The sequence below is a fragment of the Perognathus longimembris genome, chromosome 23 (genome assembly GCF_023159225.1).
Source record: "Perognathus longimembris pacificus isolate PPM17 chromosome 23, ASM2315922v1, whole genome shotgun sequence".
In the NCBI taxonomy this organism is placed as follows: domain Eukaryota; kingdom Metazoa; phylum Chordata; class Mammalia; order Rodentia; family Heteromyidae; genus Perognathus; species Perognathus longimembris.
Window position 1 is genome coordinate 14997022 of NC_063183.1, and position 13318 is coordinate 15010339.

Consider the following 13318-nt stretch of genomic DNA (forward strand, 5'->3'; position numbering starts at 1 on the left):
GGGTAGTAAGGAAAGAAGGCAAAAAGAAAATTATAACAATATTCAGTCTAACTTTCTTTTCTTGAGGTGAAGGCGAAGCAGCTGAGTTGGGTGCTTGGAGACCTCCCATGTTCCACCACGGTAGTCGTCATCCAGGGCAAAGGGGTCAGCTGGCCTGGCGTGGAAGCAATGAACCCAAGTGGTGATGCTGTCTAGGGTTCCTTCCACTGTGGTTCTAAGGATTTCAGTCCCCTGGTCTGGGTAGGATTTCTTCCAGGATCTTCTTAGCCACTACATTCGCAGTCTCATGCTTTGTTGGATAGGCTTCAACCCATCCTGAAAAGGTGTCTACAAAAACTAGCAAATATTTGTAATTTCTGTGAAATCTACTTCCCAATACACACACGCCTGGCCTATTCCCACAGAGGCGAGTTCCTTTAGTAATCTGTTGATTGGGGGCATTGGCAAGCTGACAGGCCTTGCAATTTTTAACAATATCTTCAAAAGTTGATCTCCTGGTCTAATTTTCACCTTGGTTTGTCGGAGCAAGTCCTGCATTTTTCGGGTTCCCATGTGAGAAGTTCAGATTCTCTTAAGGATCCCCTTACCCAGCCCTTGTGGCAGGATAAGTTTCCCTTCACAAGTTTTCCACCAGTCATTGTTTCCTTCTCTGTCCAGGGGTTTTGTGGGCCATGGGAATTTTCTTTATCCACTCCAAGCCTTCTTGGGAATACTGGGGCACAGGAGGCAAAGCTCGTGGCCCAGGGTCTACTAAAGTCTGTTCCCAGGAAGTCTGACTTTTCTGGCTGATTTAGGCAAAGGGATTTTCAGCACAGTCTATGTGCATCTGACAGCCAACGCTTGCTCTCTTTTAATTTGAAGCCCAGATGAGTGACTTCAGGTTTACAAATTTGTGCCTTTTAACATTCTAGTTTGTAAAAGCATTTTCCTGATTGCCTGGGGAACTGATCTCTGATGACCTAAAAAGTTACCTTTGCAGGCCTTTAACACATCTCAATAAGGACACAATCTCAGGTCTACAAGCTTTAAAAAGATGTATCAGCTTAAAATTCTCACTGCCAGTCAGAGCTTTGAGTAAATGCGGGGGGGTGAGATTTTAATCTATCCTCTCATTTGACAAACTTACCCTTACTAACCACTATCACAGATGACTGGCAAGTTCCTGCCCAGTAGACAGACATGGGCATTGGAAAGGCATGCTTATGAACTATTCTTCTAGGACTTCCCGGCTTTGGTTAACTTTTGAAAGGCCAAACAGAGTGACTCTAGGATCTGACACCATCTCTGCCATCCAAGCAGTGGCTTACTGCCTCTGGATGCTCCATCACTTTTGTCCCAGGAGGAGTGACTTTCCACTGGACTTGGACTCAGGGCCTGAGCACTGTTCCCCAGCTCTCCAGCTCAAGGCTAGCACCCTACCACTTTGAGCTCCACACAACTCCGTTCCCAGCACTCTGCTGGCTGATTAGAGACAAGTCTCTCACAGGGACCTTTCTTTGCCCGGGCTGGCTTTGAACCGCAGATTCAGATCAGTGAGTCTTGGGCTGGGGATATGGCCTAGTGGCAAGAGTGCCTGCCTCATACACATGAGGCCCTGGGTTCGATTCCCCAGCACCACATATACAGAAAATGGCCAGAAGTGGCGCTGTGGCTCAAGTGGCAGAGTGCTAGCCTTGAGCAAAAAAGAAGCCAGGGACAGTGCTCAGGCCCTGAGTCCACGCCCCAGGACTGGCCAAAAAAAAAAAAAAAAAAAAACACAAAACAAAACAAAAAAAAAAACAACAACACAGATCAGTGAGTCTTATAAGGGGCCACTTTACTCCAATTATAAGCAACAAGGTGGTCCACACAGAAGTAGTTTTTAAGCATGCTCTCTTACCTGGAACTTATTAAGGGTCAGTATTAGATCTCGACAAACTTGTAGGAATCACCTGTGCTTCTCTGTGGGCCTGCTGGAAATGGTTGCAAAAAACCTACAAAGAAGCTGGAATGGCAATTAAACATTTTGGTAGCCATAATTCTCCTTTTCTCACTTTGCAATAATTATTTAGGATAATTTTACTTCCAAATTTCTTATCTAGAAATGTATTCTTGATTTCCAAAGCCTTTTTAACACTAACAACATTTTAGCTTTTATCTGCATCGGAAAAACTGAAGCTCACAGGCATTCTGAAACCAGGTGCCGCCCTTTGCCTACGGGCTGCTTGTTTCAAAAGAGCCTCTTTTTTTTCTTCAGTCCCAGTTACTGCATGGCATGAAGACCTTTGAATTTTTCCTTAATGCAAGAATTACAATTAGAAATACTTATCCATTCAGCTTTCCAATATATTAGTGAGAAACATTGGCCCATTTTGCCATTTCTTCCTACATACATAGAGTTAATGAGAGTTTACTTCTATCCCCATTAGTTTAATATATATATATATATATATATCCTTTTAAATCCAAATTTCTGACACTTAGCTCTGATTTTTTTTTAATTAAAGAACCCTGAGAAATCCTTTAAAGTATTTGGCAATGCCCAAACTTGATGACCCTTTGACTTTAAACTTAAACTTAGTTTTGCATCATACTGCAGTCCTGAACATGTTCACACTCACACATGCACACACACATACATTTTCAAAAGATCTTAAAGCGTGCTGAATAAGCATCGGCCATACATTTTAAGACAAAAACCTTTAACAAATGATTTTAGCATTCTCCAGCCTCATTTTCCAGGGCTTGATAGTTTTAGTAAAACATTTCCAAATAATTTTCTGCTTAAGAAGGCTGGGTGGGGGTCCCCCTAGAGTTCTTTTTTGCGGACACTCTCACTGATTGACTGATTGTGGGCTGTCACCTGTACATCTTTCCAGTGAGCTAAAGTCAAGTCCAGAGGAGTGGAAGGAACGTTCCCCATTATCCGTTTGTCAGTCAGGCACAGCGCGAGAAAGAAACACACAAAAATAATCACAGGCACAGAGACCAGACAACACTTACAGACTTAGGGAGCCGCGGCTTACAGGTTCGACTGTGTCTCTCCTGCCCCTGTGAGGAGGCAGACCACACAGTCTCACTGTGTCTCTCCTGCCCCTGTGAGGGGGCAGACCACACAGTCTCACTGAGTCTCTCCTGCCCCTGTGAGGGGGCAGACCACACAGTCTTGAGGCTCTCTCTCCCGTTCCTGTGTAGGAGCGGACCAGACAACCCCAAATATAGAGTGGACTAGACAGGTGCCCGTTAGAAGGGCCTCCCGGTCCAGCCCTTCAGGTCCAGGGTGGTAGTGGGAAGCCTGAGCCCCCTGTGGAGGGCCTGAGGTCCCCCAGGACTGCCCATACGAGCGTGTCCACTCCGGCTGGTCCTTCACTACCTACAGGTTCAGATTCAAGCGGCTGGCCTAAACAGAAAACAAAACTACAAATCACACAGACACACAGAATGAACTGCCCTATTTTCTTACCTTCGGAGTCTGGGGTCTCTGGGGTCTCTGGGGCCATCCCGGACGAAACCCCAAATGTTGTGCCAAGTCGCAAGACCACCACCAAGAAGACCACCGAGACTCAGACATTCCGAAATGCAAAAGCAAGGCAAGGCTTTATTTAAGTGAGCTGCAACTCGGGCCTCATCCTACCCACCGACACAGCGGAGGTTAGGAGGGAGCCTCGAGCTGTGATTACACAGGGCTTATAAAGGCAAAGAACAAGGTTACAACAATCAGCTGTTCAAGCAAGATTAGGACACAGGTACAAATCTGATTGGCTCAGGGTTCGATTCTAAAATGGGGTTCACGTGGTAAAGTGGGGCCTGACTTCAAAGTCTGGCACTTCACCTAGTATTTCAGTTCTGTAAAGTAATCCTAAAACCAGAATGGCAAAGAGGGGAAAGTTCTGCTTTCTGGGGACAATGTGGAAAGCCTCACTGTGTGTGTGTGTGTGTGTGTGTGTGTGTGTGTGTGTGTGTGTGTGTGTGTATACAAAAAGATGGGTGGTGTCCAATTTCCTCTTGATTTTAACATCTCAGGACCAAAGGAACAAAAGTGAGGTCTGAGAGATAAAAGGGCTCTTCCCAAACTTGTTGAATCTGAGAAATAGGGACTAGTTTTGACGGATCTCTGTCTTTGCCTTGTTAATCTCCATTCCCCCCCCACCTCCCCCCCAGCCATGGGGCTTGAACTCTAGGCCTGGGGCCTGTCCCTGCATTCTTCAGCTCAAGGCCAGTGCTCTACCACACGAGTCACAGTCCCACGTCCGGTTTTCTCATGATTAATTGGAGTCTCATGGACTTTCCTGCCCTGGTTGGCTTTTAACTGTGATTCTCAGATCTCAGCCTCCTGAGTAGCTAGGATTACAAGCATGAGCCACCAGAGCACAGCTTGCCTTGTTAATCTTACAGGATATAAACTACCAAGAAATACACAAATTCTTAAGGATGTATAAAATCCTCCTTGCATATTAAGCCTCCTTATAATTTTTCTTTTGTGTCCTGATCCCTACCTCTCCATGTTTTTTTTGTTGCAGTATTATGAGATTCAGTACCTCACATGTGCTAGGCAAGCACTCTTTATCACTGAGATATACCTCCAACCCTTGATTCTTTCTGCAGAGAGCTCTCTAAACATTAGACACAGCTGGTTGCTTAGTGGCTCATGCCTGTAATCCTAGCTGCTCAGGGAGCTGAGATCTGAAGATCATGGTTTAAAGCCACCCGTGGCAGGAAAGTCCATGAGATTCTTACCTCCAATTAACCAGCAGAAAACTGTAAGAGCTGTTGCTCAAAGTGGTAGAGAACTAACCTTGAGCAAAAGAACTCAGAGACAGCACTCAGGCCTGAGTTAAAAGCTCTACTATTTAGAAAAAAAAATTAGTCACTAATATCAACTTGAAAGAGTTTACTCAGTCTCCATTTAAGTTTAAAGAACAGATCCAAAAATGTTAGAGAGAGAACTTGTTTTTTTGTTTTCTGTTTTGTATTTTGCTTCAAAGTCATATGACTTTGGGGGAGATCACTCCAATTCTGAGCCTGTTTCTTTATCTATAGAATGGAGATAATAATCTCTGCCCTGTGTAACTTCTAGGGCAACTGGGAGGGACAAATGAGACTACAAACATGACAGTGCATTATAGTCTATCAAGGTCTGTGCAAAGGCTGTAAGTTTTGTTTTTATTTTGTGCTTGAAGGCTCTAGGTCACATTCACCAAGTCTGTTGAACATCTAAACTGACATCATGTGTGTGTTACTGGAATCCAGGGTAGAGCACAGAGGACAGACCTGAGTCATGAGGGTAGGTTAAAATTTGGAAAGGAACTCCACCCACTGGATACCTGTAGAAGACCTGACTGTTATCATTCATTTATCTGACTTGAAGAAATTCAATCTCTTGGATTCTAAATAATCAAAGGCTTTGTACTTTGGTTATAGCTCAGTTATAAGGGCCACTCTGATTATTTGTCTCTCTCTAGAGTGGGGCTTTTGTTGTCTGGACAGGCTGGCATTCAGGATAAGATTTTTGTTTAACAAAGTACAAGTCCATTTTGTGAGTGAGACTGCTTCATTACTCTCATGCACTCTCATTCTTTTATTTCTTACACTTTTGCAAATTCCAGTTGTTGATAAACATGAAAAACTAGGAAATGATTCAGAGAAATGGGGGCCCAATTTGCATAAAATGTACTTGGGTGGTATTAGTGGAAGACCAGGCTTCAGAAATGGAATGTATCCAGGTGCATTCTGTCTTCCTGTGGCCAGGTAGTTTTTGGACCCCTTCAGTGGTTCTGCTGGCTCTTGGAACAGAAATGACTTAAATACTTGTACTTATTGTATGCTTGGTCCCATTCTGGGTGCTCTGGGCAGCATACATTAGGTAAGTTGTGGCTTCTGAGTTGCCAATAGTTAGACTTCCAAAAGGATGAGTGTAGAGGCACTGGGACCTTCTGCTTTCAGGTAATGTTGCAATAGGGCCATGGGCATTGCAGGTGATCACTGACATTGAAAGCAGATGCTGTAAATGTGAGAAGGACTTTCCTCACCCGTCCTTGGAAGGACCTGATAGTTTAAAGTCAGATGGGTTAAGATTGGAGGTGGGTACAGATGAGTTAAGGTTTAGAGGTGCACATAGGTTAAGGTTAACAGTGCAGCTCTTTTAAGGCTGAAGGTGCTAGTTACATATTTTGGTAGAGTCTGCGGCTGGGAGTTGTCTGTGTCCTCTTTCCCAACAGTGAAACATCTGTAGATCTTAGATATTTACCAAAGTGTAACCTCTCTGCCCGCCCTTCAAGATGAGGACACAGTTTCAGAGAGAGAAAAGATGGCCAGAGAACAGTGAGCAGAGCTATCTTGTCTGTATCTTGTCTATATATATTCCTTTCAAGCCACACACACCTAGTGGAGCCCAGCCAGCAGCTGCTTCTGGAGCACCCATTGCTGAAGAGGAGCAAAGATACGCTGTGCAACCTCTTCAGAGGGTTGTTGTCCATCTGGGCCCCACATGTTGTCCCCATGGCTTTATTTGGAATAGTCCCTTCTCTCGGTTGCCATTCTGCCTCTCTGCTGCAGCCTCTTGTCCCCACACTGCACCATCTGGGACTCAGCTCCAGCTCCCCATCATTTTGTCCACCCCCTCCACCGTGTTCTGCCGACACCAACGCATACTTACTAAGCACAGAGAGTACTCCTTTTATTTATTTCTGATTGCTTAGAGAGGAAAAATGTTGCTTCTCAGGCTTCAGAGTCTCAGCGCTTAGGTGGGGGCAGTTTAAAAGTTATTTTGCAAGATCTTCTCCTTGGAATTTACAAAGGTTTTTTGTGTCTCTCCTCTGCTAACATGTAGGGTTCCTAGCCTAGATTTGCATCATGTATGAGATCAGTGCCTTAAAGGGGTTGGACACTCTTGCCTGGAGGAGCTCTTCTGTCTTCTTGGTCTCATAGTCTGTGCTTCTGCTGTCCATGCCCTGGTCTTGTTCTCTGAAGCCAGGAGTCTTCAAAAGTTCTTTACAGTCTTGGGCCTAGGCTTTACAGTCTGGCCTAGGCTTACTCCCTGTGCCAGGTAGAGATGCCCCATTTCTCTTTTTGTCCCGCTGCATCTTCCTTTTTTTTTTTTTTTGGCCAGTCCTGGGGCTTGGACTCAGGGCCTGAGCACTGTCCCTGGCTTCTTTTTGCTCAAGGCTAGCACTCTGCCACTTGAGCCACAGCACCACTTCTGGCCGTTTTCTGTATATGTGGTGCTGGGGAATTGAACCCAGGGCCTCATGTATACAAGGCAAGCACTCTTGCCACTAGGCCATATCCCCAGCCCTGCATCTTCCTTTATTCATGTTCATTCCCCCAGATCCATTGGTTTGACAGTTACTAGTTTCCAGCTGCTGCTGATTTAGTGGCTCAAAACACATTTATTATCTTTCAGTTCTGCAAGCAGAAGTCTGAAATGAGCCTCATGAAGCAAAAATCATGGCGTCTGCAGGTTTGTGTTGCTTCTGTATTCCTATTACAGTGCATTCAGATTCTTCATTGGCAGCATTGTTAGCCGACAGGCCTAGACAGCCAGTGAACTTCTGAGCTTGGGGCTGCCTCTGACGAGCCACTGCATGCCAAGCATTGGCACAGAGCTTGGCACAGACGGGTGTGAGAGCCTGCCATTTGGATTTTCATGCTGCTCTTGATCTGTAGCCCTCACTTGGTACTGTAGACTTGTACTGTCAGCACTTGCTGTCTGCCCATCCTCTGCCACCACCCCACCCATGCACTGTGACTGGGTCTCATAACAGTAGTGTTCTAGTAGGTTGAAGCAAATGATCAAGCCACAGACTGACCATATTTCTTATCTTGCCTATGAGCAGCTGTCTTTTCATGAGGAGATGAGGTATTTACTACTCAGTGAGGAGACTGAGTGTCCATTGCTCAGGTGCCCCAACTTAAATGGTAGCTGTAGCCTTCCTCCCAACACTGCAGGCTCTTTGTTCCTTCCCTTCTTGTTTCTTACTGTTCTCTAATATGGCTTCCTTCTGACTTAAAACATTTTTTTAGGGGCTGGGGATATAGCCTAGTGGCAAGAGTGCCTGCCTCGGATACACGAGGCCCTAGGTTCGATTCCCCAGCACCACATATACAGAAAACGGCCAGAAGCGGCGCTGTGGCTCAAGTGGCAGAGTGCTAGCCTTGAGCGGGAAGAAGCCAGGGACAGTGCTCAGGCCCTGAGTCCAAGGCCCAGGACTGGCAAAAAAAACAAACACATTTTTTTAATGTGAAGTTGAATGTCAATTTATTGGTTTACATAGGGATAAACTGGTTTGCTGTCGTCTCACTCTATCGCAGCATGAAACTCTACCCTGCAGGACAACTTGGCATTGCAAAATTACTCAGTAAGCAAAGGGCTTAGATGATCTCAGAGAGAAGATGCTCAGCTCAGCCTGTATTGGGATACACTAAGCCAAAGCAGACTTGGCCTTAGCCCTGCGAGTTCTCTTCTTTAGCAAGTAGGACCACAGAATAAACTGATTTGGCTCATCCCTGATGGGGATGAGAATTGATTGGTGAGCATGCTCAGGTAATCAGAGGCACTGGGGTGATCCCAAGTATGCTTTTGTTCCCATTGAGAGTTGTTGACATCAGCCTATAGGAGACACGGGTTCTGTGACTTGTGTGATTTTCTGTCCTCCAGATTATTAACGATGGTCACGGCTGAGGCAATTGCTTCTGGAATGCATTTTCCTCTCTTTCTAGCCTTCCTTTCGTTTTGCTTTAGTCTGTCTTCTCTAGTCCTTTCTTCTGGGGCTTCTTTTTTCAATTACAGTAACAAAATAAAATGCATGGGCTGGGGATATGGCCTAGTGGCAAGAGTGCTTGCCTCCTATACATGAGGCCCTGGGTTCAATTCCCCAGCACCACATATACAGAAAATGGCCAGAAGTGGCGCTGTGGCTCAAGTGGCAGAGTGCTAGCCTTGAGCAAAAAGAAGCCAGGGACAGTGCTCAGGCCCTGAGTCCAAGCCCCAGGACTGGCCAAAAAACAAAACAAAACAAAAACAAAAACAAACACACAAAAAAACAACAAAATAAAATGCATATATTTTGAATGTCTGGCTCAAGAATTTTTTTTTTTTTTTTGCCAGCCCTGGGGCTTGAACTCAGAGCCGGGAACTGTCCCTGAGCTTCTTTTGCTCGAGGTAGCACTCTACCACTTGAGCCACAGCACCACTTCTGGCCTTTTCTGTGTATGTGGTACTGACGATTTGAACTCAGGGCTTCATGCATGCTAAACAAGCCCTCTACCACTAAGCCACATTCCCAGCCCTGGCTCAAGAAATTTTGACAAATACATATGCCCATGCTAATCAAGAACATTTTCCTCACCTTCAAAAGTTCTCTGGTACCTTTTCCAAGTCAAATCTCTCATCAAGAGCACAGCAACTGAAATGATAAATGAGTGAAGTGACAAAACATAGTCCATTCATGTGATAGCTATAAAAAAAAAAGCTATGAAAAGGAAGACTACAGTGACACAGGTTATGCTATGGATGAACCTGGAGAATTAGAAGCCACCCAGACAGAAAAAGCCACATATGTAGCGCTTTTTTTTTTTTTTTTGCCAGTCTTGGGGTTTGAACTTAGGGCCTGGACACTGTCCCTGAGCTTCTTTTGCTGAAGGCTAGCACTCTACCACTTGACCATGGCACCACTTCCAACTTTTTCTGTTTTTCAAACCCAGGTCTTCATGCATGTTGGGCAAGCATTCTACCACTAACCCACATTCCAAGCCCCACATGTATGCCTTTTAATTAATTAACATTTGGCAAAGGGCAAGTGCCAAGGGCCACCAGGTGTCTTCTGGAATTAGTGGTGATAGTTGAATAACTTAATATTATTTGCAAGTGAATTTTTAGGAGTAGTAATACCAGTGTTTTGGCTAGCTATTTTTTGGTTCATGTCTTCGCATTGCTACCCAGTTCTACTGTAGTTGGATTAGAAAATCAGCCATAATCTACCATATGGAAATGCCTTCTTCACTCTTTACATTTAATTTAACCAAACCAACTTCCACCAAACCACTTAAGCTAGGCTTCTTGCCTCTGTGCAGTTCTAGCCCAGAGAAAGTGTCAGAAGGGGTGGCATCTAGGCTGGAGGAGAGAGTGGAGGATGCAGCTACAGGACACCTACTCAGGCATCCAAGGAGGTACCTTTCTCTCAGCACTAGCTGGGAGCCAACTTCTCTTTCTTTTTATGACTCAGCCATCGTTAATTAGAAATGCTGCCTGAGCATTCTCCACTCCAATCTGAAGCTCTGCCCATGCTCAAGCTGTTGATCTGCAGGCATTCACTCCTTCCTCACTCCCTCCTCATTTATGGTCTCTAAGACTAGTGCTTTCCTAGGGCTCACTTTATGGTATCTGCTGGTAGAAGATAGCACCCTTTCCTTGTGCTGGTCCCACTGTGGATGTACCTTTCAAAGATGTATCTCTGAGGTCCAATAGGTATGCAGAGGAGTAGGAATAAAATGCACCATTTCCATCATGAATAAAGAAAAGAGCCATGGGCTAGGGATGTAACTCAGTGGTAGTGTGCTTGCCTAGCGTACACAAGATTCTGGATTCAATTTCTAATACTACAGAAAAAAGAAGGAAACCAAGAAAGGGAGAGAGGGAAAGAAGACAGAGAGAGAGATAGGAGAAAGACTTGATGATGGAATGCCTGAATTTGTTTGCTAGTCCCATCTCAAGTTTGTTGTGTGACCCTGGGTAGGTTGACTCATCTACTCAGATGAACTCATCTGGGCTTCAGTTCTTCACCTACAAACATGAGGCAATAGTATCTCTTGTTCTTGGTTGGTGAGATTGTTCAGTGAGATACTACAGGTGGAGGTATCTGGTGTGGTACTTGGCTTTGAGTAGGAGTTAAGTGATTGCTTCCTCCCTCAATTTTCTTCCCAACCCTTCCTGGGAACTCAGATCTTCACTCTATCCAGATCTTTTTGGTGGCTAATTTGCAGGCAGCTGTGAGTGTGGAGGGAAACAGCTTTGTTGATGTTAAGTCTTGGTTCCTTTAAGAGCTTCCAGAGGGGCCCTGAGTCAGTAAAAGGTTATGCCCTGCTCTCCCAGAGGGTGACTTCATGATACAGTGGATACAGACTCCATTTGTTACTTGTTTTCTCACTACCTGGATGTGCCTGAAGTTCCTCCCTTAGTAATTTCTATTTTTTATTGTCTTTCAGAATCAGTATGTTTACTTGGAGAAATAAAATAGTCTGGGGTGTAGAGGATAGAGAAAAGAGCTGGGTAGGACAGATACATTGGTTGAATGTTAACAAGTAGCACGTTGGACAATTTAGAGGGGAAATTATTTGGCTGCCCCTTGGTGCAGAGACTGTCACCTCTTGTACGTTGGAGCAGTGAGTATAGGCCCTGCCTATCACAAGGACCCATCAACACTTTGTGATGATTCAGTGAACGTCTTTAATTTTTTTAATGGTTTGATACATGTTGCAGCATGAATGAATCTCGAGGACATGCTATGTGAAGTAAGCCAGCTGCAAAAGAACAATGTTCTATGATCCTACTCCTCTGAGATACTTCGAGTAGTCAACTTCATAGAGCCAGAACGTGGCAGTGATGGTTGCCAGGGGCAGTGAGGAGGGAGTTGGTGGAGTTAGTGTTTTGTGGAGGCAGTGTGGGAAGATGAAAGTCTAGAGATGGAGGGTGGTGATGGCTGCACAACAATGCTAGTGTACTTTGTGATGCCAAGTTATGCACTTGTAAGTAGTAAATTTTGTGCTGTGTATATTTTAACTACAATAAAAAGGTATATATATTGTCTAACGAGTGTCCTGAATTTGTAAAATCATGGTATAACCAATTGTTTCTGAAAGGTAGAACCATCAACCACCATTTTTTTTTTTGGTCAGTCCTAAGGCTTGAACTCAGGGCCTGGGTACTGAGTACTGGGTACTGTCTCTGTGCTCACAGCTAGCACTCTACCACATGAGCCACAACACTATCCCCAGCCTTTTCTGTTTATGTGGTACTGGGGAATCAAACCCAGGGCTTCATGCATGCTAGGCAAGCACTTTACCACTAAGCCACATTCCTAGCCCATCAACCACCATTGTGAGTGAAGAAATTGCTTATTTAATCAGCTAGCACTCCTTGGCTGCCATTTCCATCAGATTCTGGAAACAAACTTGAGGACAGAATCAGTCCTAGCCCATGAACCCTGGATTCATTGGGTGTAGCTTGTTCTCTGACAGAAGGGAGGAAGAATCAATAAATTCCATAGCTAGGTATGGTGGCACATCCCTGTAATGCCAGCAAAGGGAAGCTGAGGCAGCAGCATTCCTACCTATGTTACATAGGGAGTACCAGGTCAAACTGTGCTATGTAGCAAAACTCTATCTCAAAACAAACAAACAAAAAACAATAGGGGCTGGGAATGTGGCTTAGTGGTTGAGTGCTTGCCATGGGTTCGATTCCTCAGCACCACATAAACAGAAAAAGTTGGAAGAGGCCCTGTGGCTCAAGACGTAGAGTGCTAGCCTTGAGCAAAAAGAAGCCAGGGACAGTGCTCAGGCCCTGCATTCAAGCCCAAAACAAACAGAAAACTGATGAGTTCTACTGAAAAATTACTGTAGATCTATTATTTTTCAGTAGAATAGATTATATTTCTCCTCAGCCTGGTGGGATTAAATCAGAAAGCTTTTATCATATGTTTAACTGAGATATACATATGTATGTATACCTTCATGTGTATTGGTAGATATCATCTAGATTTGTGTCTCCGCACACAAACAAAAGGCTTGTCAGAGCCAGGAAACTCTGAAAGTTGGAAACAAGCCTAGATTATTTATAGGTTTAATGTCTTTTATGTGTGGGTATATACATGTGCATGCACACACATGGGTGCTTAAACTCAGGGCCTGGGTGCTGTTCTACCACTTGAGCCACAGCTCCACTTCTTCCTTTTGGTGGTTAATTGGAAAAAAGTCTCATGAACAGTTCTGCCTGGGTTGGCTTTGAATTGTGGATTCTTAGATCTCAGCCTCCTGAGTCATGAGGATTAGAGGCGTGAGCCACCAGTGTCCCGCAGAATTTTTGTTTTTCAACTAGAGCATTTTGGCTTTGGGAAGTGGTGACAACATCCTGGGTGTGTCTGATGTCCCAGGTCTTCCCAGAGTGGCCTCTGTCAGAGTGACACTGGGTGTGTGGATCCCAGGAGCATGGATCTGGGCGGGGTGTAGGATGTGATTGGGAGTGTGCTGTGCTGCTTGGGAAGCCTAATTTTCACTGGCCCTATTGGGCCTCAGTCTCAGTAAAAAGTCCAGTCCTTTGGGAGGTTTAGTTTGCTTTGCAGCAGTG